Consider the following 26,684-nt stretch of genomic DNA (forward strand, 5'->3'; position numbering starts at 1 on the left):
TTTACTACTTTAATAGTTGACAGATAAAAGTGGTTCATTTCTAATAGCTTAGAATAGTTTATTCTAGATCCTGCTAGGGAATCTTTACCTAGCCCAAGTTTCTGAAGATATTCTCTTATGCTTTCTTCTAGAAACTCTATAACCATAGTTTTTATGTTTAGGTCTATTATTCATCTCAAGCTGATTTTCTGTATGATATGAGGTATGAATTGAGGCTCTTTTTTCTTCCCCCTGGACAATACTGATTCTCTTTTTAACAACCAATTTTTTTAAAAAGAGAATTTCTGGGTTGTCTATGACCTTTGCCTACTGTAATGCTAATGGGATTACTCACTGAAGGTGGGTCACGGGGGAGTGCACAGCCATCCTGGAGGCTCCGCGGCCACTCAGCACCAGCCAGTTAATGCACTGCCCAAAGGCTGGCCCAGTATTGTTCAATATTATCATCTCTTTTGTTATTTTTAAAGAAGCAGAAATCCAAATATAAGTACAATTTTTTTATTATTAATTTGTTGGCAATTAATTTTCTCACTCTATAGGCCAACATTGAATGAACTTAGATGTAGATTGTGAAGGCAGTTGCCATACTCCTGCCTAGACCTTGCAATGACTGTTGACTGGAGGAGATTGTCTCGACTTCACGATGGTTGCAAAGAAGAAATGACTCAGCAATCATAAGGTGGACTTTGCAAACAAAACTCATTTAGTATCTCTTGGATACAAGGCCACAGACACACAGGCCCTGACTAGAGGTAATCTGTCAAGTAAACAGTCCTCCAACTGATTTGTCTAGTGCAAGAGAATTGTTTGTCTTGTTGGTTTTGTTTCAGAGGGCACTTTGCCAGAGTGAATAGTTTCTCATTCCCTATTTACATTGTTTCTTCTTAAATAAATGAAATCATAGAATCATTGGTGGTGGCTCAGAAATCACCAAAAATACCTGAAGCCCTCTTTAAATCATGAAACTAGAAATTAATTTATATATTTAGTAATCAAATATCAATTACTAATTGAATACCTCATCTGTACCAGGTACGTGCTAAGCCTAGGAATTTAGCAGCTAAAAACCAAAACCAAACAATAAAACAGGACCCTATGTTCACAGAGTTTAAATTCAGGTGTCATTAAGCCAGGAGAACTATAGCTACTTTGATTAAGATAACCAAGTGGTACTCCACATCTCCACTTAGATCTCCTGTGGGCATCTCAAACCTATCACATCCAAAACTGAGTTCTTGATTTCCTGCTAAATCGGGCCCTGCTCTAGTCTTCCGCATCTCAATATAATGATAATTTTACTCTGCTGTTTCCTCAGACAAAATCTATTGTGTGATCCTTGACTTCTCTCTCTCTCACATCCTGTTGTCCAACACATCTGCAAATACTTTTGACTTTACCTTCAAAATATGTTCCCAAAACATTCACTTACTACAATACAACATAGGTAGTCTAAGCTGCTGTCATCTCTTGCCGAGATTACTGACTGTAGTAGTCTTCCAAATGGTCTCTCATGTGACCATCGTTGTCTCTTACAGTCTTTTCACCAAATAGCAGTTAGAGTGCTCCTTCTAAGTCAGGTCATATCACTCCTCTGTTCAAAAGTCTTCATGGCTTCCATTGCAGATACAATAAAACCGGAAGTCTGCAAGAGGCCATCAATGCCCTACATGACTATGACATTGCTCCTCACTCCCACTACTCTGCTCACATCCTACTGCTCTCCACCTTGCTTTGTGAGATCTGTCTGCTGGTCCTTTCCTTGTCCTGGGTTATGCCCAGCTCACTCTATTCTGACTGTCTTCCAGTGTACTGTTCTGCTGCCTGGAATTCGCTTCCTCAGAAATTTACATGGCTTGTTCCTTCATTTTCAAGTCCTTGCTACCCTGTTGGTTTGTCAGATAAGCCTTCCCTGATTACCATGAACTAGTAATCACTCTCTGACATGGATTTACTTGTTAATTTCCTAGCCTTCATTGAAATACAACCCATGAAAGTATGAACTTGTTTGTTTTGTTTACTGATAGACTTAGAGCATTTAGAATAGCCCTTGGCATATAATGGACACTCCATAAATTTCTATTGAATAAAAAAAATAGATGATCATATTACAGTACTTCAGATAGGGGAAGCTCGGTACACTGGTGAACACATAGGAAATGTCAAGAGAAGCTTTCAAGAGAAGTGGTGTCTAAGCTGAGCTCTGAAGAATGATGAATTAAACAATTAAGGTCAGCAGGAAGGGGGTAAATGAAGCGGAATGAAGAAAAATAGTTCAAGGGAAGCTTAAGGCTTGATAAGGGCAGTCACTTTGACCATATAAGCCATGTAGGTTTTGGCCTTTACCTTAAGAGAATGGGAAACGACTGAAGTATTTTAGTAAATGACAATGGTCAGCATTACAATTTTTAAAGATCAACAGGCCTACAGAAATGAATTAGTTGAAGGGGGTTTTAAAAAATGGAGAAGCACAGCCCAGTAAGAAGACATGACAGTGATCTAGGAAACATATCATGGTATCCTTCATTGTGAGTATGAAAAGAAATTCAGCAGATTACAGACACATGAGCAAGCTGAATAAAACATAAATGCATAATTGATTGGACACAGGGAGAAGAATGAGAGAGGAGCCAACACCTGCAACCAGATTTCTGTCCTGGGCAATTCAGTGAATAGTAGTTCTAGCTACTACTGTCAAGAGATAAAAGCAAGTTTGTGTTCAGAGGAAGATGATGAGCTCATTTGGATATGTTGAACTTGTAGTTTTAGGGCAGTTAGATGTATAAACCTAAGTTCAGGAGAGGGGCTTTGCCTAGAAAGTGGTGAGTGTGGGAATCTTCAGTATAAAGATGGTATTTACCACCACTGGGGTTAGGTGAGACCTCCCCTGCCACCCTGCTTCCCACCCCCAGGAAGACTGTTAGAGCATAAGATAAAGCAGTCATCATGGGTTCAGAGCTAATAACAGACGCCAAGGAATTGTGGGATGGGGGTCAAGTTTGTCAATGACGGACCAGCTCAGGGGAGGGCCCCATGTTTGTAGTTATTTTAGGAGGTTCTGCCCTTCCCATGCAGGTTGGCCTTGGAACCTCAGCTGGAAAGTAAGAGAGAAGGAAGAGTTTGCTAGAGGTGTGATAAAAGGTATCCTGAATTTTGAAATATATTTGTGTATTAGTTCTTTTATAGTAATGACATTTTTGGAAATTAATTTGATTATTGGAAAGTTGTGTTTTTACTTAAACTGAAAGAGGAAAATGATTCAAACTCAAAATGCTTTTATTTTCCTCTTCCTCAATTTTAATAGTAAATGCTACACATATGTCTTCCTCCATCCATGATGTTTATCTTGTTGACTAAAGCTGTCAATAACAGCAGACAGCTCTGAAGATTGGTTAAAAAAAACACAGAACACATGAACCATGTTTAATTAAATTCTGTTGGTTGAAAGGACATGAATTTTTCATTTATGCATAGCTCTGAATTGCTTTTATCAAAATCACCAGTTTTTTAAAATCAAAATCACTGCCGATGACAATAACCACATCCACTCCCAAGAGGAAAACAGTGCTCTGGGCTTCCAGGGATCACCGTGTCTTTTCTACTGTTATAAAACAGAGCCCTTCCAAGCTCTCTCATGCTTTTAAATAGTAAACATCTTTGGTATAAAAGCAGACATAATATAAATATTTATAATTCACAATAGTCATGATTCTTAAAAATAATCATGATTGTGTGAGAATCTAGAAACTTACTAAACTGCATGCTGTGTAGGAGCCAACTTTAGAGTAAAAAACAGACACACGGTGCTGGGTGATTATGACACTGAAGGGGCCACAAATTGTGGACATTTTCCCACTTGTTTTACAAGATTACTTTTCAAATACTGCCTTAAAACTTCTTTCTCCTGTCTATGACTGAAGTATATTAAGTGATCTCTTCCCTAAAAATACCTTTTGAGCCATGTTTATAGCTTAATACAATAATATCACGCCTTAATTGTGTTAAATTCCTATTTATTCTGGGCATATGACTTTTCCGTCTCATCTTGTATCACCTTTCTGTCCCCTTGACCTTCTATAATCTTCATTTTATGCAGCATCTTTATGCTTCTGACTGCTTAGAACTTTGCTTCTTTCAAGGGAAGCTTTGACTCCAAGTTTCCAGCACAAGTTAAGTCAGAGTACTTTTAAAAAAACCTAAGATCTTTGTTAAATGTTATTCCTGGAGCAGCTTTTACATTCAGTTCAGCACCAGCACTTTGGAAATAGTGCTGAAAGAAAAGACAGAGATTCCAAAATATTAGGCCCGGCACGGAGGGAGGATATCAGTTGTATTGACTCCGACTCTTAGAACCTCCATAAAACATCAGAGTTTAACCTTCTCTTCCAACTCCCCTCCCAGATTGAGAGAAGATCTACTTGATGGACCAGAGTAACATTTGCTGTGGAGCTGGAGTTTGTTTGGAGACTTTTCAACCAAGCTGCTAAGGAGAGGAAAGCATACAAGCAAGGCCACTGCCACGGTAAGAATTTCAGGGTGACTTTGTGAAAATATCTGACTGCACAAACCAGAGCACTGAGGTGGGATAAAGGAAACCTGTATCCTAACATGATCTCTGCTCAACCAATAACTAACTGCATGATCTCTGCCAAGCCCTTCCCTTCTCCTGGCCAAGCTTCTTATCTCTGACATGCTGAATGGAATTAGAACTCTGGTAGCCTACAGATGTTGTTTATTTGATTCGCATGGCCCCACCCTCCTTCTTTCCTTCTTTCTTTTTCCTCTTCCTCCTTCCCTCCCTCTCTCCCCACTCTCTTCCTTCCTTTTTTCTTTTCTTTCTTGTCTTAATTAAATTAAGGCAGAGGTTTAAGCAATCTAAACATTTTTGGTCTTTTAACCAAAGAGTATTGAGCATTTAAAAACTCCGTAAAACAACAACGAGATACTGCTACACACCTAGGCCAAAATCTGGAATACTGACAACACCAAATACTGGCAAAGAAATAGAGCAACAGGAACTCTCATTCACTTCTGATAGGAATGCAAAATGGTACAGCCACTTCAGAAGACAGTTTGGCTGTTTCTTACAAAGCTAAACACACAATTAATATATGATCCAGCAATTGTGCTGTTTGATTGTTACACAAATGAACTGAAAACTTACATCTATACAAAAAACTGCACGTGGATGTTTATAGTAGCTTTATTCATAACTGCCAAAGCCTGGAAGCAACCAAGATGTCCTTCAGTGGGTGAATTGATAAATAAACTGTGGTACATCCAGACAAAGGAATGTTATTCAGTGTTAAATAAGAAATGAGCTATCAAGCCATGAAAAGACACAGAGGAAGCTTAAATGCTTGTTACTAGTGAAAGAAGTCAATCTGAAGACGGGCTGTGTGATTCTAACCATATGACATTCTGGAAAAGGTAAAACTATGAGAGGTGAGACAGTAAAAAGACTGATGGCTGTCAGGGGTTGTGGGGAGGGAGGGCTGAACAGGTGAAGCACAGAGGACTTTTAGGGCAGTTATAATACTGTGTCTATAATGATATGTCATACACTAGTCCAAACCCATAGACTGCACACCACCAAGGGTGGACCTTAATATAAACCATGGACCCTAGGGGATAATGACGGATTAATGTAGGTTTATCAGTTATAACCGTACCACCCTGGTGGGCACCATGTTGATGGGAGGAGGCTATGCAGGTGTGGGGACAGGAAGTTTACAGAGAATCTCTGTACTTTCTACTCAGTTTCTGCTCAGTTTTGCTGTGAATCTAAAATTACTCTAAAAAAATTGAGTTGATTAATTTTTTAAAAAATTGTTGATGAATATTTGGAATGGAGAAGCCATCTGACACATTGTACATAACAGGGCCTTTGGAATCAGACATTTGCCTCTTTACATGTGTAGGGGCAGGAGGTTTATGGGAACTCTCAGGACCTTTTGTTCAGTTTTTCTGTGAACCTAAAACTGCTCTAAAAATTGTCTATTAAAAATAAATAAAAATAAATAAAACCAAAATAAACTAGATTATTTTATATATAAATCTCTGTCTCTAGCTTCTCATGAGAAGTTAGAAAAGCTGGTAATATAGAGCCTGGGTCCTCACATGGCAAACCAGCTGGAACTTGGTGGTGCTGCCCTTTTCCATGGGGTGCACACGCCCCTGGTGGCCACAGTCCCCACTGGGTCCCTTTATGCACTCATGCCCCTGACCTCAGCAAGTACTTTGGTTTGTGACCTAAGGAATTTTAGGTTTGTGATCTCTGTGACGCTTTCCTTTCATCTCTAGAAGTCTGTAATTCTCACTGGGAACACCAGTAATTACACCTCACTTATATTGCCATTTCAGCAGCCTGGCAAATAAGCTGGAAAACCTTAGTACAAGACCAGACTTAATTAACATAACCAGACATTTTTTCTTCTCCAGGTTTTCCTTGTGGGTGGCAGATCTTCTGTACCATGTATGTTTCACATCTTCCTTTGAAGACACTGACTTTCCCTTTAACTATCAGATCCTCATAACCAGAGGAAAAAAAAAATTGGCCTCCTAGCCTCTTTTAGAATGGATTCTTATTCTGAACTTTTATAGTCTGCAACTTTAAAACTCACAATACCATAGCTTGAAAATTTAACCAACTCCAGCTCTGATAACTTTTAAAATGATCTCCGAATCATTTAGGGAAATAGTAAAGATCAATAGGCTTTTTCTCTATTCTTATTCCTATTTCCTATCTATTTTTGAAGGTGGGGAGTTTTTCTGTGAACATTTTTCAAATACATCTTAAGGACGAAGTCTGCATGGCCATGATGTCAAGTTGGTCTCTTGTGGTAGGATTAGCACTTAGGGCCATGAATCTTGTGTGAATTTCTAGTTCAGTAAATATGTCTGAGGTGCACACCCTCTAAATAGCCTATTTTGGCTTGTTTCTGAGAGGTAATACTTTGAAGCTCTGTAAAAATTGTCCATTTGCCCTTCTTTCAGTGTTTCTCTTTATAAATTGCGTACTTACTTTGTGCTATCTGCCTACAATCAATTCTCTCTCACCTTTACCATTCAGTCCTTTGATGATCTTTGAAATAGATGTGTCTTCTTCAAAGCTAACAGGACCTGAATTTTGCTATTATTTCTAATTTGTTGCCTTGTTTCCATCCCTGCCAATGTATACTCTTCCTGAATAAGATTCTTGATTACTGTTGCTAAATCCTCATTATTGTTCTGACATCAGTAATTGTCTTAGGTAACAAATTTACATTAAAGTTGATTAATTTTATGATAGAGTTTGGAGTTTATTCATAACAGCCATATCTTCCAAGACTTTGTCATTTTCTACTGCTTACTCATTTTGTGGGGAAAAGACTTGATTCTCATTTTATTCTCATTTATGTATGCTATAACTGACTTTAATTTTTTAGTTATGGGAAGTCAGTTCTAAAATGAACTACTCTGACCCCTGACATGCCCCACTCTGCTCAAGTTCTCTAGTATTTCATTAGAAAGACTGTTTAAGGGGCTGTTCCAGAACACCTTCCAGATCAGCTTGACAAGTTTTCCAGCAGCTCATCTAAATGGTTCCATATCCAAAGAAATGAATCAACTAAATTAATGACTTTTACATCAAGCACTTACTAATGGAAAAGAGGCCCACTTACTTGGATGTTATAAACAAAGAGGGAAGTGCCATTAACTATGATCTTCTCATTGTCATAAATTTATTACAGCATAGCTTAATTTTAGGGTGCAGGCATTCTTTCCCTTGGGACAAGTGTTGATTTCTTTAGCTGCTGGTAGTGGCTCCCCCTCAGTGTGGCTCAGGAACACAGGGTTACCTTTTCATGTCTCAAAGAGATAGCAGAGTAGGTTTGGGTCTCTGAGCAACATCTAATCAGGGACAATGTAATACCATCTATAGCAAAGCAGCCCTGGTCCATATTGCTCTCACAAGAAGTCTACCCATCAAAAGAAAATCAACTTTTCACCAGTCTCTCACCCCTAACAGAAAAATACATGTTTTTTCATTGCCTTATTTCTTGATAAGGTACAAATCTAATTATATTGGCTCATAGCTTTACCTTGTAGAGGGAGCCATGTTTAATAAATCTTAACCAAATCTCCTAACCAGTACAAAGATATCTTTGATTTGTGGTGTATTTTAAGAGAAAAATATGCTCAAATAATTTTAATAACTTTGAAAGGCAGTATCATGGAGTGGTAAGAGCTCAGACTCTGGAACTAGACACTTCTGATTTGAATATTGGCTTCATCTTTGGTTTTAAGATGAGTGCAATCACCACATGCGTAATCTTGAGTAAGGAACCTATCCTTTGTGTTCCTCAGCTTCCAAGCTTGTAAAACATGGATAAATAATACATTCATATTTCATAGTTTTGCTGCAATGATTAAATGTGTCAATTCATGTGAAACGATTTAGAAGAGTGCCTTAGAATTAATTTTAAAAAATGAATTCTCTATTTCAAATCACTTCATGGTTTGGCTTACATTCCTTTCTGTTTTCTTGGATTGTGCCCTTTTATATAGTTAATAACACCCAATAATATTTTGAATTTATCTATAGGTGATATTCTCTGTTGCCTCAGAAGACTTGCTTGGCTCCTTTCTTGGACTGGAACATAATTAAATAATTAGAATCTTTACTTTCCCATCTTTGCTTGCAGCTAGTTTTTGACTTACTAAAACCTGCTGGATGTTGAAGAGGACACATATAGCATACATGGTATCTTTAGGGCCAAGAGTGAGTGGAGCTTGTTAAGCCCAAGGAAGGCTATATAGAGTGACTGGCTGGAGCTACATTTCCTGCCACTTCAAGAACCCACAGGAAAAAGATACAATTTCCAGAATAGGCTCTCAAGGACAAACACTTAGACCTAGAAATGAAGGTCTTAGATTCATTTCTCTGCCTTTTCTTGCAAATGGCTCCCACCATGTTTTATTTTGGAAGGCAGATTTTTTTATGGTGAATAGAAGGGACTGAAGTGGGAGGCAGTTGAAATTATGTTCAGTTATGGATGTGGATTTTTATAATAAACCCTCAGTGAAATTTATGCTCCTGTAAGTTGGTCTTCAGAAGATGAATTTGTTGCTTTTTTAAAAATTGAAGTATACTCAGTTACAATGTGTCAATCTCTGGTGTACAGCATAATGTCCCAGTCATACATATACTTATATATATTTGTTTTCATTTTATTTTTCATTAAAGGTTATTACAAGATACTGAATATAGTTCCCTGGGCTATACAGAATAATTTTTAATCTATTTTTATATACAGTAGTTAATATTTGCAAATCTCAACCCCCTAAACTTATCCCTTCCCACCCCTTTTCCCCCTGGTAACCATAAGATTGTTTACTATGTCTGCCAGTCTGTTTCCATTTTGTAGATGAGTTTATTAGTGTCATCTTTTCTTTTTTTAGATTCCACATGAGTGATATCGTATGGTATTTTTCTTTCTCTTTCTGGCTTACTTCACTCAGAATGGTGATCTCTAGGTCCATCCACGTTGGTCATGGCAAATGGCATTATTTTATTCTTTTTTTATGGCTGAATAGTATAAATTCATTGTATAAATATACCACAGCTTCTTTATCTAGTTATCTGTCAATGGGCATTTAGGTTGTTTCCATGAACTGGCTATTGTATACAGTGGTGCTATGAACATTGGGGTGCATGTGTCTTTTTGAATTACATTCTTCTCCAGATATATGCCCAGGAGTGGGATTGTTAGATCATATGGTAAGTCTATTTTTAGTTTTTTGAGGAATCTCCATACTGTTTTCCAAAATGGTTGCACCAAACTATATTTCCAACAGTATAGGAGAGTCCCCTTTTCTCCACATCCTCTCCAGCATTTATCATTTGTGGACTTTTCACTGATGGCCATTTTCACTGATGTAAAGTGATACCTCATTGTAATTTTGATTTTTATTTCTCTAATAATTAGTGATAATGAATTTCTTGAGTTTCTTAAAATTTCCCAAGCTAGTCTGGACTCCTTGTTTTCTACTCTGAAGACTCTAGGAAAGTCATACCACTGAGCAGTGATCCTAATAATGGGCTGTATTTTATAAAACTTAAAAATCCATGTGAAAGGGCGTGACAAATTCTAATATCTATGGTGATAATTATGGTTACTGTTTATGAATCAACCACCATTTCTAAAGCTTCCACTCTACCAAAATAGGTGCTAGGTAAGGAAATTTGCCTAGATTATTTCTCATCTATACTCTCAAACTTGCAAAACAGGAATGATAATACTATTTTACAGGTGAGGAAATTGAGGCTGATAGAGACGAAAACAACTTAACCCCAATTTACTTGTAATTATTTTAAAATGATTAAAGAATATTATTTGTATGCACATTGCATGAAGGTGATCACTGTTGGGCCACTTACTCATTCTGATCATCATCTGAACACACACAAAACATTGTCTTAATATTGTCATTTTAAAAAAGATAGTGAAATTCTTCAATGGCTTTTGTTTTTTAAAAAATCATCTTCCCAAGATCCTCCCATTTTCTTTTTACCTAATCCAGCTTGATCCCATCCTATGACTCAGCAGTTATTTCTATCCTGCCCAACTGTTTGACTTACACAAGCTCAGCCCAGAGGTCCACTTGAATTCCTAGCAGAGCCAGGGTTATTTCTCTCTGGAAGCTTTGACTATAAAACTCACAAGCGCTTTTTATTCTTCTCTTAATTCATGGAAAGTTTCCGGTATTCTTTAGCTCATCATAATCTCCCAGAGACCTAATGGGTTTTGTAAATTTTTAAAAAAATTTTTACAAAATCATCTTGAAATGTCCCTGTAAGTATTGACCAGGCTCAGTGAAATAACTAACTGACTTGTCATGATGTTGCTCATGTTTCTATAATGGTTGCCTCCCCCACAAGACTGCAGTGTAGTCTAAAGTTGGGAACTCTTTTCAAGGCAGCACTGATTCATGGGAGGAGGCGTTCAAGTATGATGTGGTCATGTTAGGGAGGCTGGGGCAGTTGTGCGTGCTGCTTTTCAGAATTCTAAGAGCTCAGTGTGTATTTTAAAACCTGTGCCATAGGAGTATAATTTTCTGATTTCTTTTATAAACATCCAAGACACTATATTATGGCTTTTAGTCCATAGGAGGGCAATGTTGAGCTGCAGGAAAATCCTTGCAGTTTTTTGCAAAAGAATATATAGAACTGATTAATTTAAAAATTAATGAATTGAAACAAATTAACTAATTTAAACATACTACAAGATGACAGTTATTTAATAATATCCCCACGTTGAATACTGCCTGGTTTCATGTTTGTCATACTGGTATTTAATTTATAAACTGATGTAAATTATTCTTGTCACTCAAAGCCAAACTACTGCTGTCCCTTTGGAAAAGGCTGTCTTCTGCTTTGTGCAGGTTTTCTTTATTTTAGATGATGGAAATGATTACATTCTTTACAAATAGAATGATTTTTTTATTTTTATTTTTATGCATGGTCTGCTGCTGATGGCTCTGCTTAAAAAGATGTAAATTCTTATGGTTCAAATTGCTTTGATACATTTCCCTGGGTCAGAATTTGAGGTTACCTTTAAATGCCACCATACAGCTCTCACAGCAAAGAGTTAACCAAATGTAATGTATAAAGTGAGTTATAAGAAAAGGACAAGATAAAATTAAATTTCAGCCAAATTTTAAGCTATGAAATTTGGTCATATATCAGAGTTATTTTCATGAAAAGAGTCATGGACCAATACAGTACTCTGTCATTTCAACCTATATTGAAAGCAAGTCTATTTTGAATTTTTGAAGCAAGCACTGTAAACAGAATTTAAATATAATTATGTGTTTGTGGAAGAAAGTGACAAATTTTGTGTTGCTGTGAAGCCTTATCAGACTCTCCTAGATTGGAAAAGCAATTTCTGTCTCCTCTGAATGCCTCCGTGTCCCATATGTCAGAGCAGAGTGATACGGGTCTGGTTGTTGCTGACCTAAAGTACCATTTTGGTGCGGAAGGATGGTGCATCTTGTCTGTGGTTTAGCTCCTGAGTCCAAGGAAGCAATTAATAGAAGCAACAAACTACTGGGCAGTAACAATAAAAGCCAACATTTATTAATTGCTTACTATATGCCAAACACTTACCCAAATACTGTTACGAATTTATTTAACCCTCACTACAATGCTATAAGCTCTATTATTGACATCATTTACAGGATAAGGAAACTGAGCTGTAGAGTGACTACACAAAGTACTCAAGGTCACAAGCTTCCCAAGAGACAAGAGTCAAGCACCCTCCAGGGCCCTTGCCCCTTGTTACCACTTTGGGGTTAAAAGTAGAGTGGATCAGAGATTAGAAGAGATGTTTCAGAGTAAAGCGAGAGAGTATATAAGAACACTAGGAAATATTCTAGATATTTCCTCAATATCTTTCACTTAGTACCGTGCCTCTGGTAGATGTGAGTGGATGGGGATAGGCAAGGGTGCCAATGAGGAACATCATTGTGAGAATTACTCCTTCAATCTACCTGCATGTCTTAACATTCATGAAGGCAGACTTTTGTTCTTTTTATATTATAATAATATGATAAATGGATTATAATCTCCTAGAGGGTGGAAATTGCATCTTATTTTCTGTGTCTTTCATTACACCTAATTCAATAGCATGGATATGTGGAAATGATACGTTTGGAAAAATAAATAATTGATAACCAAAAAATAGTTATTTAGGGTTAAAAGGCAGATATCTGTAAAGTCAAATGCAAAAATCACTGCACACAACTTTGGTCCATATTTTAGGTATGAGTAGTATCTTTGGGGGTTGTATTTTGTTTATTTACAACCAGGAAGAATAGTTTGGGTCTGAACTACTGTTTGGACGATTCACTTCAACCTTCTCAGAGAAGGTGGATTTTAGATAATGGTCAGTAGGTGTGATTTTCTTTCTAGTTATTTACTTTATAAAAGATCTCTGATTTTCCATTCTGAACTTTACAATGATATAATTTGAACCCCATGCATTTTACTAAATAGACTTTGTTGGCATATATGTAGAGAGCCCTATTTGACTAAGTGTTTTTAATTTAACAGTTCTTAACTAGAAGTAAGAAGCAATGTATAATTCCTGTGAAATTCTAGTCAAACACTGAATGCTCAGCTTAGATAGGGCATATATCTACTCATCTTATGAGATTTAGACCTCTATATAAACCAGCATTTTTCAAGAAATTACACACAGAGAATAGTTTAGCATAGCAAAGAAACCGTTCAGGGAGGGGAACATTGGTGCACTCCTGGTGTGTGTGTGTGTGTGTGTGTGTGTGTGTGTGTGTGTGTGTGTTTGTGTGTGTGTGCACATGCACACGATAGTTGAAAGGAAAATAAATGTAGAATAAAATGCAAAGTAAGGAATATAGATTTTATAGAAAGAGGATAAGTGAAGAGAAAAATTCTGAGACTTATCAGTGAAGGCAAAGGGAAGGAGAACAGGATGGATTGAAGCAATTTGCACAGTAATCTCCCCATTTCCTTGCTCATCCTCGGCCCATTAATGCAGAGTTCTAATTGAAAAAGTGCAGCAATAGAGCCTATAGGTCATTTCAATGACTCTGCAGCTGTGTGAACATACAGTGGGGGTAATGCTGTCACAGGGCTGTAGGGTTGTGTTTCTACATCCCATCCCATCCCACCCATCACTGGGCACCCACACTTCCCTAGAAACCTCCCATCTCCAGTTTCCTGCTGGGACATGGAGAAATTTGGGGGAAAAGGACCAACATTCAAGAGAGGGAGAGAGAGAAAGAAAAAGAAGGCAGAGGGAAAAATAAAGGAAAGGTGGTGAGAACATCATTTTAAGGTTACTAGGTTGAAATTTGAATTTGGTTACATGAGAACAACTAGGGATTAAAAAGTATGAATAAAATCTTAACTTCACAATATTAAATAATTTCCACTTCTGGCCTCCACACTGCTTATATGTTTATGCAAATCAGTTAATAATAACTGGAGTCATAATAATAAATGGAGTCATTTCCATCATCTAACTTGTTCCGAGAGGCATGGACTGAAGCTCATTCCTGTAGGTGGAAATCAGTAAATTTCTTGTTCAAATTTTTGTCCTTTTTTTCTTTTTTCTTTTAGGAATCATTTTCAAAATTGAAGTATAGTTAGTTTCAGGTGTACAGCAAAGTGATTCAGTTATATATATATATATGTGTATATACATTTACATACACACATATATTTATTTTCAGATTATTTTCCATTATAGGTTACTACAAGATATTGAATATAGTTTCCTATGCTATATAGCATATTCTTTTGTTTATCTATTTTATATACAGTAGTGTATCTGTAAATCCCAAACTCCTAACTTATCCCTCTGTCCCCACCTCTCCTTTGGTAACCATAAGTTCGTTTTCTATGTCTGTCTATTTCTGTTTTGTAAATACATTCATTTTCAATCCAAGACCACTCAAAGCTGAAAGGATGGGCTCAACTGAAGGCGTGAGAGTAACAGACATAATTTTATCTATTGTAGTTTTACTAATTTTAGTCTAACTTCTGATAGCTCAGGATTTCAGAGTTTTCAAGGCTATCTGAAACAACTACCAGTGTCATTGTGAACACCAAAAAATATCACCAGAGTGAAGGCTCATACCCTGTCTTCCCGAGGGAAGCCTTCCTTGGTTGACACAGTGGCCCTCTAAGGTAGCAGGTCAGGAAAAATTCCTAGAAGCTAATTCAGGGAGTGAAAGACCAAATCTAGGCTCAGCTATCTCACAATTAAAAGATAGGAATATTTTAAAAGTGGCTATAATCTTTCTTTCCATCTAAATAAAATATTTATTTTAGAATGGTTTTTAAGTTAATGAAAAGTTTCTACATCCCATCCCATCCCATCCCACCCAGCACTGGGCACCCACGCTTCCCTAGAAACCTCTCATCCTCCAGTTCTCACATACACGGTACCCAGTTTTCCCTACTGTTAGTGTATTATTATTGCAGATGAACCAATATGGATATATTATTATAAACTGAACTCCATGGCTTTATTTGGATTTTATTAATTTTCCTCTAATGTTCTTTTTCTGTCCCCAGATCTCATCCAGAAGAGCAGATGACATTTAGTCTTTGTGTCTTGTTAGCTTCCCTGGGGCTGTGGAAGTTTCTCAGACTTTCCTGGCTTTTTTATGACTTACTTTGACAGTTTTGAGGGATACTGGTCAGGCATTCTGTAGAACATTTGGGTTTGTCTGGTGTTTTTCTCAGGTTAGGTGGGTTATGTTTTGGGAGGAAGACAACAGACGTGAAGTACCATTCTCAACATTGTGTATTAGGGTACATTCTATCAGAACGACCTATCCTCCATGATGTTGATCTTGACCACCCAGAAGAGGTAGTATTTGCCAGGCTTCTCCACTGTGAAGTGACTTGTTCCCCCTGCTCTGCTTCCCATACTGCACTATCTGGAAACAAATCACTAGGCATAGCCAGTAATTAAAGGGTGAGATGTTAAGCTTTACTCCTTGAGGGGGGAATACCTACATAATTACGAATTTTTCTGTAGAAATTTGTCTTGTATCCCCCATTTATTTATGTACTCAATCATTTATCTCACTATGGACTCATGAAAATTTATTTTATACTTTGAGTGATGATGAAATATTATGGGTTTTTTTGGTGCTCCAATTGTCCCAACTTTGACCATTTAGAGCTCTTTCAATTGTGTCCTATGTCCTTTGGCCATATTGCCACCATTGTTTTGTCTTTTGTGCACGTTCTTTTTTTTTTTTTTTAAACACCTACTATGGTATAATTCATTTGGTTGTTTCTATGTCTTGACTATTGTAAATAGTGCTGCTGTAAACACTGGGGTGCATGTGCCTTTTGAGTTATATTTTTCTCTCGATATATGCCCAGGAGTAGGATTGCTGGATTATATGGTAAGTTTATTTTTAGTTTTTTAAGGAACCTCCATACTGTCTTTCATAGTGGCTGCACCAATTTACATTCCCACCAACAGTGTAGGGAGGTTCCTTTTTCTCTACATCCTGTCCAGCATTTACTGTTTATCGACTTTTTAATGATGGCCGTTCTGACTGCTGTAAGGTGATATCTCACTGTAGTTTTGATTTGGATTTCTCTAACAATTAGTGATGTTGAGCATCTTTTCATGTATTTGTTGGCTATTTGGAGGTCTTCTTTGCAGAGATGTCTATTTAGGTCTTTGCCCATTTTTTGATTGGGTTGCTTTTGTTTTGATATTAAGCTGTATGAGCTGTTTATATATTTTGGAAATTAGTCCCTTGTTGGTTGCATCATTTGCAAATATTTTCACTCATTCTGCAGGGTGTCTTTTCATTTTGTTGATGGTATCCTTAGCTGTGCAAACCTTTAAAGTTTAATTAGGTCCCATTTGTTTATCTTTAGTTTTATTCTAGGAGCTGGTTCAAAAAATATTGCTGTGATTTATGTCAAAGAGTGTTCTGCCTATGTTTTCCTCTAAGAGTTTTATACTATCTGGTCTTAACATTTAGGTCTTTAATCCATTTTCAGTTTATTTTTGTATATGGTGTTAGAGAATGTTCTAATTTTAGTCTTTTACAGGAAGCTGTCCAGTTTTCTCAGCTCAATTTATTGAAGAGACTGTTTCTTCTCCATTGTATAGTCTTGCCCCCTTTGTTGTAGATTAATTGGCCATAAGTGTGTGGGTTTATCTCTGGACTTTTTATCCTGTTCCATTGATCTATGTGTCTGTTTTTGTGGCAGTACTGTATTGTTTTGATTACCGTAGCTTTGTAGTATAGTCTGAAGTCAAGAAGCATGATTCCCCCAGCTCCGTTCTCCTTATTCAGGACTGTTTTGGCTATTTGGGTTTTTTTGTGTTTCTGTACACATTTTTACTTTTTTTTGTTCCAGCTCTGTGAAAAATGTCATTGGTAATTTGATAGGGAGTGCACTGAATCTGTATATTGCCTTGGGTGATATGGCCATTTTAACAATATTGATTCTTCCAATCCAAGAGCATGGTATATCTTCCTATGTGTTTATGTCATCTTCAGTTTCTTTCATCAGTGTCTTATAATTTTTGGAGTACAGGTCCCTTGCCTCCTTGGGTAGGTTTATTCCTAGGTATTTTATTCTTTTCTGTGCAATGGTAAATGAGATTTTTCCTTAATTTCTTTTTCTGCTATTTTGTTTTTAGTGTATAGAAATTCAACTGATTTCTGTATATTAATTTTGTATCCTGCACCTTTACCAAATTCATTGATGAGTTCTAGTAGTTGTCTGGTCGCTTCTTTAGGGTTTTCTCTATGTCATGTATCATGTCATCTGCAAACAGTGACATTTCACTTCTTCTTTTCCAATTCAGATTCCTTTTATTTCTTTTTCTTTTCTGGTTGCTGTGTCTAAGACTTCTAAAACTGTTGAATAAAAGTGGTGAGAGTGGGCATCCTTTTCTTGTTCCTGATCTTAGAGAAAATGCCTTTTCACCATTGAGTATGATGTTAGCTGTGGGTTTGTCACATATGGCCTTTATTATGTTGAGGTATGTTCCATCTATGCCCACTTTCTGGAGAGTTTTTATCATTAATGGATGTTGAATTTTATCAGAAGTTTTTTCTGCGTCTATTGAGATGATCATATGGTTTTTATTCTTCAGTTTGTTAATGTGGTGTATCACACTGATTGATTTGTGGATACTGAAAAATCCTTGCATCCCTGTGATAAATCCCACTTGTACGATCCTTTAATGCGTTGTTGGAGTCAATCTGCTAGTATTTTGTTGAGGAGTTTCAGTTTCACTATATTCAAAAGTGATATTGGCCTGTAGTTTTCTTTTTTGTGTGTGATATCTTTGGTTTAGGTATCAGGGTGATGGTGGCCTCATAGAATGAGTTCAGAAGTGTTCCTTCCTCTGCAATTTTTTGGAATAGTTTCAGAAGGACAGGTGTTAACTCTTCTCTAAATGGTAGAATTCACCTGTGAAGCCGTCTGGTCCTGGACTTTTGTTTGTTGGGAGTTTTTTAATTACTGATTCAATTTCAGTCCTGGTAATTGGTCTGTTCAGATTTTCTATTTCTTCCTGGTTCAGTCTAACAAATTGTACCTTTCTAAGAAATTGTCCATTTCTTCTAGGTTGTCCTTTTTGTTGGTGTATGGTGCTAATAGTAGCCTCTTATGATCCCTTTATTTCTGTGGTGTCAGTTGTAACTTCTCCTTGTTCACTTATGATTTTTATTAATTTGGGCCCTCTTCCTTTCTTTCTTGATGAGTATGACTAAAGGTTTATCAGTTTTTTTTGTCTTTTCAAAGAACAGCTTTTAGTTTCATTGACATTTTATCTTTTCTTTTCTTTTCTTTTTTTTTTTTTAGTCTCTATTTCATTTACTTCTGCTCTAACCTGTATGATTTCTTTTCTTCTACTAACTTTGGGTTTTGTTTGTTTTTCTTTCTCTAGTTGCTTTAGCTGTAGGTTAGGTTATTTATTTGAGATTTTTCTTGTTTCCTGAGATAAGCTTGTATCTATAAACTTCCCTCTTGGAACTGCTTTTGCTGCATCCCATAGGTTTTGGATCATTGTGTTTTCATTTGTTTTAAAGTATTTTTTTAATTTCCTCTTTGCTTTCTTCAACGAGCCACTGGTTGTTTAGTAGCATATCGCTTAGCCTCCACATGTTGCGACCCTGGAACATGCCCTGCCAAGTGTGGGTCCTTGGCTTTGCTCAGGAAAGAATTCAAGAGTGAGCTACAGTTGAGTAAAGGTAGATTTATTTAGAGAGCCACACAGTGCATAGAGTGTAGGCTGTTTCAGAAGGCAAGAGAAAGGGCACGAGGTGTGGGGGATGGGTGCTCAGGTTAGAGTAAAAGTAGATACACACTTCACAGACAGGGTGTGGGCCATCTCCAAAGATGAGGGAGCAAAAAGCTTGGCCAGGAGGTGCAATGCTGCCAGTTTTTAATGGGCTCCATAGCTTCATATGCTAACAAGTGGGAGGACCATTTTAACTACCATGGGGAAGGGGCTGGGATTCTCAGGAATTTGGTCATTGCCCACTCTTTGACCTTTTATAGTTAGTTTTGGAATTGTCATGGCACCTGTGGGAGTGTCATTTATCATGCTAATATATTACAATGAGCATATAATGAAGCTCAAGGTCTACTAGAAGTCAAATCTCCCACTATCTTGAGCCTCAAGGCCCACTGGGATTAAATCTTCCACCATTTTGATGTTAATTGCTGTGACATTCCTTGAATGGCTGTGCCCTGCCCTCTTCCCTCCTGTCTCATTACCATCCCGCTGTAGTTCCCTCTTTATGTTTCCAGTTGAAGAAGATCTTTTTTTTTTTTTGCTAGGATCCAGTCTTTTTTTTTTTTTCCCCCAATGGTTGTTTAGCAGTCAGTTGTGGTTCTATTGTAGTCATGAGGAGAGGTGAGCTTGTGGTCCTACTACTCCACCATCTTGACTGGAAATCTCCATGTTCTTATTTCTGGCACTTCAAGATGCTGCAGACTTACTTTGCCCTAGTCCTACAATCAGCCATTTCCTCATGAAGAAATTGGAAGACTATTAGAAATAAGATTTGAGCACAGGGTGTGCAATCATTTTTTCAAAAGTCACTTTTTATTTGTACATGGTGGATTATTTTCCATTGGAAATTGGTGGAGAAAATGGCTCCTTATTCTGCCCCTAAATGAAGGACTGTGAGACACCTGCATATTGAATGATTATATATTTTCACATTAGTCAGTTATAAACAGTGGGTATTCTCAAAGATCTTTGTTCCCATTTTCCATCTTGAAGACAGCTAGAAAGTATGCCATTATCCCTTGTGGACATTAAGAATAGCTCCTATGGATTTCAGGTTAATTTTTATTAAAAATTACTCTGGCACAAGTTAATTGGTTTTATTATTTAATAAATAAATAAATTCTAGAGTTCGTCAGAGACCATCTAATCAGAATTCTTTTTATAAGCCAAGTTATAAATTGTGTGACATGTTTTATTAGAATACAATTTAACCTCTGTGTTTTCTAATGGGTAGGCAAAGGAAAGCGATAAGTAGAAAATGTCATTGTATTGATTTAGACAGTACCTGAGATAGAAGAGAGTAAGCAAAAGTAAATTGTAATAAAGTAAAACCTGTTTAATCCATGATCTTAATTATTTCTCATGACATAGATGTACGGATACTCATCTCATCAGTTATATTTGGGTAAGCAATAATGTTGGAATCATTATCAACAATTATGTAGGAGTTCTTTAAACTATGACTCAACCCCACGTTTCAAAGCACTCTTTTCTTTCTTCCTTCCCTCCCCTCCCCTCCCCTCCCCTTCCCTTCCCTTCCTTTCCTTTCCTTTCCTTTCCTTTTTTCCTATTCATAGCACCTACCATTCAGGATTGGCTAGGCCAGTGGTTTTCAAAATGTGGACACCAGACTGGTAGCATCAGCATCATCTGGGAACTCACTGGACATGTGGTCTGTGTTTTAACAAAACCTCCAGGTGATTCTGATGTATAGTGAAGACTGGGAAATACGGGACTCCAAGTTACGCTGCAACTCTGAACTTCCATGGCTTAAAACATTAAAAGTTTTTATCTGACTCAAAGTACATGCCTACAACAGGGCAGCCAGGAAGAAGGAAGACTTTTTACAGCATCTGTTTCTGTGGTTGCTACAGCTGGGAAGTGAAATACACACCGACTCTTAAAACCTCTTCTGGGAAGTGACACTTTCTTCTCCTCATAATTCTTCAGTTAAAGGAAGTCTCTTGGCCACTCTTAACTTGAGGTAGTACCATCCTACCAGACACCAAAATGGATGGAAAGAATGATTTATTTAGGAAACATCATGAATATCTACTACAGCAGTAGGTATCACATTTTTTCTAATAAAAATATAATGGGATTTACATATGTAATTTAAAGTTATCTAGTATCCACATTAAAAAGTATGAAGTTAAATTAATATTATTAAAACATTTTATTTAATTCAGTATATCCAAAATATAATCACTTTGACATAGAAAAAGTATAAACTTATTAATGAAATATTTTGCTTCCATTTTTTCCATCCTAAGTCTCAGAGATCTGGTATGTATTTTGCACTCAGAGAATATCTTTGGTTTGAAGTAACCCCATTTTAAGTGCTTAACAAATATATGTGATTAGAAATGCCCATTTGAACAACATTTTGAACACATAAGGATAATATCTACCATGTACTAGGCATTCCACAAATATATGTAAAATGTTGACTGATTATAAATCATAATTATTTTTTAAAATAGTTTTGCTTCTTTATCATATTAATGTGCTTGGGTCTTGGGTTTTCTTCTCAAATTCTTTCCTTCTGTGAATTTCTCTCACTTTTTTAGGCATATCTTAAATTTTAGGGATATCTGGGAAAATTAGATTTCAAAGCTTTCATCGGAAAATCATTACAAGTGTTTAACATTTTCATATCTTTATCTGTTTGCCGTAGGCATATAGTTTTATATCTGTATCTACGATTTCTTGCTATCTTTCCTATATAATATTTTTGTGTGTTTAGGGACCACAGGGCTTTTCAGAACTATGCCAAATTTAAGCTGAGCTTATGAAGTTTAAACATATGGCCTCCATGCAAACTGATGTTAAAATGTGAGGATTAAATGCAGAGGTAATTTTCAGGAGAGAAGGAAATGCTAAGTTCTAGCTCTAAGGCCCAGATTTATGCCTATAACTGCTCAATAAAACGGTATAATATAAAATTGTTCTTTATTGACATGATACCCTCTTTTTTATCTTACATTTTCCAAAATGTAAACAGTCTGCCTACTCTTTGTTTATTTGAGAAAGTTTGACACAACATTAAAAAAAAAAAACCACAAACATACTAAATAAAAAATCCAAGTTCTAAAATGCTATGGTCCACATTTAAGAATTATACTTCCCCAAAAAAGTGTTCATTTACTATGTTCAGCATTGTCTCATAATACCAGTCCAGTGCCAGTGATATGATAACTAAAAACTACTCATGCAGTAACAACTCTTCTTCAGAAAGTCCCTAAAAGACATACTCGCAAAAATCTTCTTTATATTAAAAAAGGTTTAACTTATGAGGTGTGAGACAGGAGGGAAGGGGGCAGGGCACAACTATTAAAAGAATGACACAGCAACTAGCACCAAGATGGTGGAAATTCATCTCCCATTAGACTTTAAGCTTCAATATATGCTCATTAAAATACAATAGCTGCTAAATGGTACTCCCATAAGTGCCATGACAGTTCCAAGGCTGACCATAAAAGGTCAAAGAGAGGGTGATGGCCCAATTCTGGGGAATCCTAGCCCCTTCCCCAAAGTAGTTGAAATAATCCTCCCACTTGTTAGCATATGAATTTACCGAGACCATAAAAATTAACAACCCCCACACTAGTCTTCTTTTTCCTAGTCAACCCCATGCTCTGAGGCTGCCACTCTTCCTTCTGAGTAAGATGGCCCACATTCTGCCTATGGGGTGTGCATCTCCTAGGCCATTCTCTTACCTTTTGAGACAGTGCACACTCTGGAAAATATATCTACTCTTGCTTTAACCACCTCCCCCATCCCCACATCTCATGGGCTCTTTGGCCTTCTGAGATGGCTTATTTGGAGTCTGTCTGTGGAGTGTGTGTCTCTCTGAGTAAATCTAATTTTACTCAATTATGGCTGAGTCTTTAATTCTTTCCTATGCAAAGCCAAGGACCCTCACTGGGTGGGGTGCATACCAGGGACTCATCTGAGACCTGGGACATGGCCATCCTCTTGCACTCCATCTTTTTTCCTGTATCAGTGCTGCCTTTATTTCTGAATTAGTGAAGGAAAAATAAAGGCCCAATGATTTGGTAAACAATGTCTTTTCATTGGTATAGATAAGAGTTTGTTTTTGTTGTTGCTCTGATTTGTGTTTTAAATAAAGGGAAAAATGATCTAAGTGTTCTCCACGAAAATGCAGGTCATGCTTCTCAAACTGCAGTGTGATTGCAGAGCTTCTGGGCTCTGAAATCCATCCCTTCCTTTGTGCTCATCCCACACTTCCCACAGGTTCTTTGCACCCACTGACGGAGCATAGCAGGGATGGACACTGAAGTAAAAAGATTTCTGTGAGTCACAGGACTGCTTCATAGTCTGCTTTGGGTGGAGGACCCTTGATGGATTTGCCAAACTCTCCTTAGGCACTTTCACTCAAGCCTTCTCATCTTTTTCTCTCCCCTTGGTGTCAGGCTTGTTTGTACTTTCAAGGTTCTCCCATGCTTGTCTGGCTACCTTCCTATTTTCTCTCATCCAGAAATTTCCTTGAATAAAATCCTTATATATTAATCCAATCTTGGCATCTGCTTCTTGGAGGACTTGGACTAATATAAGTGCTTTGGAATCCCTTAGATTTGGCTTTTGAATAAGGGCATCCTCCTACCAGAGTGGGGTGGCAGAGTATGAGTAGTGAGAGGAGGGTGCCTTGCGGGTGCTGGCAGCCTTGGCCTGGTGAAGGCTGTTAGGAGTCACAGCAGGATGAGAAAAGCATCGGCAGAGGAGGGAAGCAGTGCTTGCAGGGACTCTGCGTGAGGTGTCAGAATCTAAGGGAGGGAGGAGAGACATTGGGACAAAGGGCAGTGGTAACATTGGGACATCTGTTATATACAGGGGGAACTGAAGCAGAAATAAATTAAGGATAATGAGAGCCATGTCAGAGATGGGAGTTGCAAATACAGAAAATGAGAACATTATATAAAACCTGTGGTTTGGGGTTCAAATGGCGTTCAAACTGATGGTTCTAAAGGTATAAGTGAATATGGTTATAAATGTATGTACATAAACAATCCATGTTCCCCAGCTCTATCTGAGTGTAACAACACCCCAATAATAATAAGCATATCTATCACTCCCATGCTGGTTTCTACAAAGACTATTCATTAAAGAAACTGGAACTCCTTGAGAAAATAAATGGCTGTTTCTGGGATTGGAGAAGGAAAAGCACAAGGTGAGCCTGGAAGATTATTTTGTTCCAGGAAGTAAGGAAGTCTCAAAGAATGATGGTGTTATGTCAGAAGGACGTAGGAGTCAGCTTCCAGAGGTTCCTGTTGACAAAATTTAGGACAGCTTTCAAACAAGATTGATAATAATGTGTTATAATCAATGGAACAAAATTAAGAATCCATGACTCCATACTAACAATAAATATATAAGTAAGTAAGTGAGAAAGGAAAGGTTTTCTTTCATATAATGTCAAGTAATAAGTGCAGAAGATATAATAGAAATCCCAATTAAAAATAATAGAAAAATCACAATTAAACAGCAATCCTAATAATTATTAATTCAGCTAAGAAATACCAATGGATGCTAAAACTATGGGTGAGTTTGATGAAGCAAAGAATAGTTACATCTCAAGGTATTTCCTCACAAGAACTAATTAATGATAAAAGAGCCACCATACAGCGAACAACACAGAAACAAAAACAACTGGCAGGATCCCCTTAACTAAGTGATCAAAGTTAACAATTCCAATACTAAGAAAATTCAAAACCATGTGATAAAAAGATAGCATCTCTTCTACCAAATTCCTCCCCAAAATGCCAAATCTGGCTCTCATCATGAGGCACATCAGAAAAAAAAAAAAAAACAAAAAACAGAACCCCAAATTGCGGTATGTATGAAAACATATAGAACTGATATAATTTTCTTCAGATCAAACAGCTTGAAAGAACACTGAGTAAAGAAGAAAGTTGTCATGGGCATATGCACAAGGACTTGATTTTCCCATTTGCTCTGGAGAAATGAGAACATGCATTTATTAGGTTAGATTTGATGGGCTGGGGCAACCAAGTTTTGCCGGTAGCAGTGCCTACAGATGCCCAGAGATTCTTTACCTGTTCTTTCCCCAATCAAGTTAATATCCAGAATTCCCACGTATTTACAGAAGACTCAAACTCTATCTGACCAAAAATCTTTTAGACTTAAATTTATAAGCTTAAAAATTATTTAGAATTGACTTATGCAATGAAGTAGATTTTTCTTGATTTTCACATTTGTTGTTATTTTTAATGCTAAAATAAAATACATTAGGTAACAGATCTGAAAACAACTAGAAAAGACAGTTTTAAAAAATCTCATACATAAGGCTTTCTCTCATTTTCTCCCAACTTGTCATGGGCATATATTACAAAAGGTTTGGGAAAAGAAGAAAGAGGAAGAAGCAAGGAAATGAGAAGAGAATGATGAAGGGGAAAAGGAAGAGCCAGAAGAAAGGGGACGAAGAGGAGGAGGAGGAGGAGGAGGAGGAGGAGGAGGGGAACACATCTATGAAGATGCTTTGTGTACAAGAATAAAACTGACATTTATTAAGTTTCTATCATGTGCCAGGCACTATTTTAGATGCTTTTTATGTTGTTTAGCAAGTGAGGAAAAAAACTGAGTAATTAGGTATCTTACTCAACAGCTAGTAGATGGTATGTCTGTCTTCCTCCAAAGCTCAAACTTTATCCTAAGTGATGCTAGTAAATAGTTAAATAGCAGTACAACTGATGAAATAAAGGATGGAAATGCTCCACCAGATGTCAGCACCTAGGTGATTTAATGCTTTGATTTCAATATGGTTTCCTCATTTAAAAAATCTGAACAGACATCCAGAGTAGTCTAAAATGTGTTGAATTTTACTGTCTTGGAATATTTTCAGAGTAATGTTGATGTTTTCACTAATTTTCAGTTTGTTTAAGTGCAATTGTGTCCCAAAGCTTCTTAGTAAAACATTACTTTAAAAATCTGAGTCAAATCAAATGTCTCAAAATGACTAATGAATAGTATTAGATTTGTCAAATAAAGTCTCATTAAAAGTTGTGTGACTGAAACGTCCTCTGAATACTTTTGAATTTTCAAAAAGTCAAGGTATTATAAACAGAGTAGAATGCTCAAATATTAAGTGAATGGTTCAGTTTGTTTTGACAAATATATATACATTCACTCAAGGCATGGAACATTTCCATTAACCAAAAAAAGTTTCTTTGTGCTCTTTCCTGTTTGTTTCTACCGAACTTGAAGCCAGAGGTATGTACTGATTGGATTGGTATCCTAATAAGTTAGTTTTGCCTATTGCAGGACTGTATACACATGGAATCTACAGAGTGTTCTTTGTTTCTGGCTTCTTCCACTCAGCACAATATTTTGATATTCATCCATGATGCTGGATGTATCAGTGGTTTGTTCCTTTTTATTGTGAATAGTATTCATTTTTTGAATCTACAACAGTTTGTTTATCCATTCTTCTGTTGATGGACTTTTAGGCTGATGTTAATTATTATGAATAAATCTGACTGAACATTCTTGTTCAAGGATTTTTGTGGACATATGCTTTCAACTCTCTCAGATTGGAATTGCAGGGTCAAATGGAAGATGTGTATCTAACTTTCAAATCAATTGCCAAACAATTTTCCAAAGTGGCTGTGCCATTTACATACTCATACTCCCATCAGCACAAAGTAGGAGAATTCTGGTTGTTTCAAACCCTTTCCAACATTTGTTGTTGTTGGTCTTTTCCATTTAGGCATACTTGTGGTTGTGTATGGTATGCTTCTGGGTACTTTTGTAGGGAATGAAAACATTTTCCTTTACCCTTTTGGGTTCTTTGGCTGGTCTAATAATTAAATTGACATAAACCAGATT

General features: G+C 36.9%; 1 long non-coding RNA gene across 2 annotated transcripts; it reads left to right on the forward strand.

Moving 5' to 3' along the window:
* Positions 1–366: 366 nt before the first annotated feature.
* Positions 367–26,061, forward strand: LOC116665848. 2 transcript variants are annotated; one of them, XR_004322584.1, is made up of 4 exons: positions 367–752; positions 3,073–3,138; positions 4,399–4,519; positions 25,195–26,061. It is a non-coding gene; the product is annotated as an uncharacterized LOC116665848 (long non-coding RNA). The 2 variants fall into 2 exon arrangements; XR_004322583.1 differs by lacking the exon at positions 3,073–3,138 and having other exon boundaries at positions 373–752.
* The last annotated feature ends 623 nt before the right edge of the window (positions 26,062–26,684 follow it).

The sequence above is a fragment of the Camelus ferus genome, chromosome 1, assembly GCF_009834535.1.
Source record: "Camelus ferus isolate YT-003-E chromosome 1, BCGSAC_Cfer_1.0, whole genome shotgun sequence".
NCBI classification, from domain to species: domain Eukaryota; kingdom Metazoa; phylum Chordata; class Mammalia; order Artiodactyla; family Camelidae; genus Camelus; species Camelus ferus.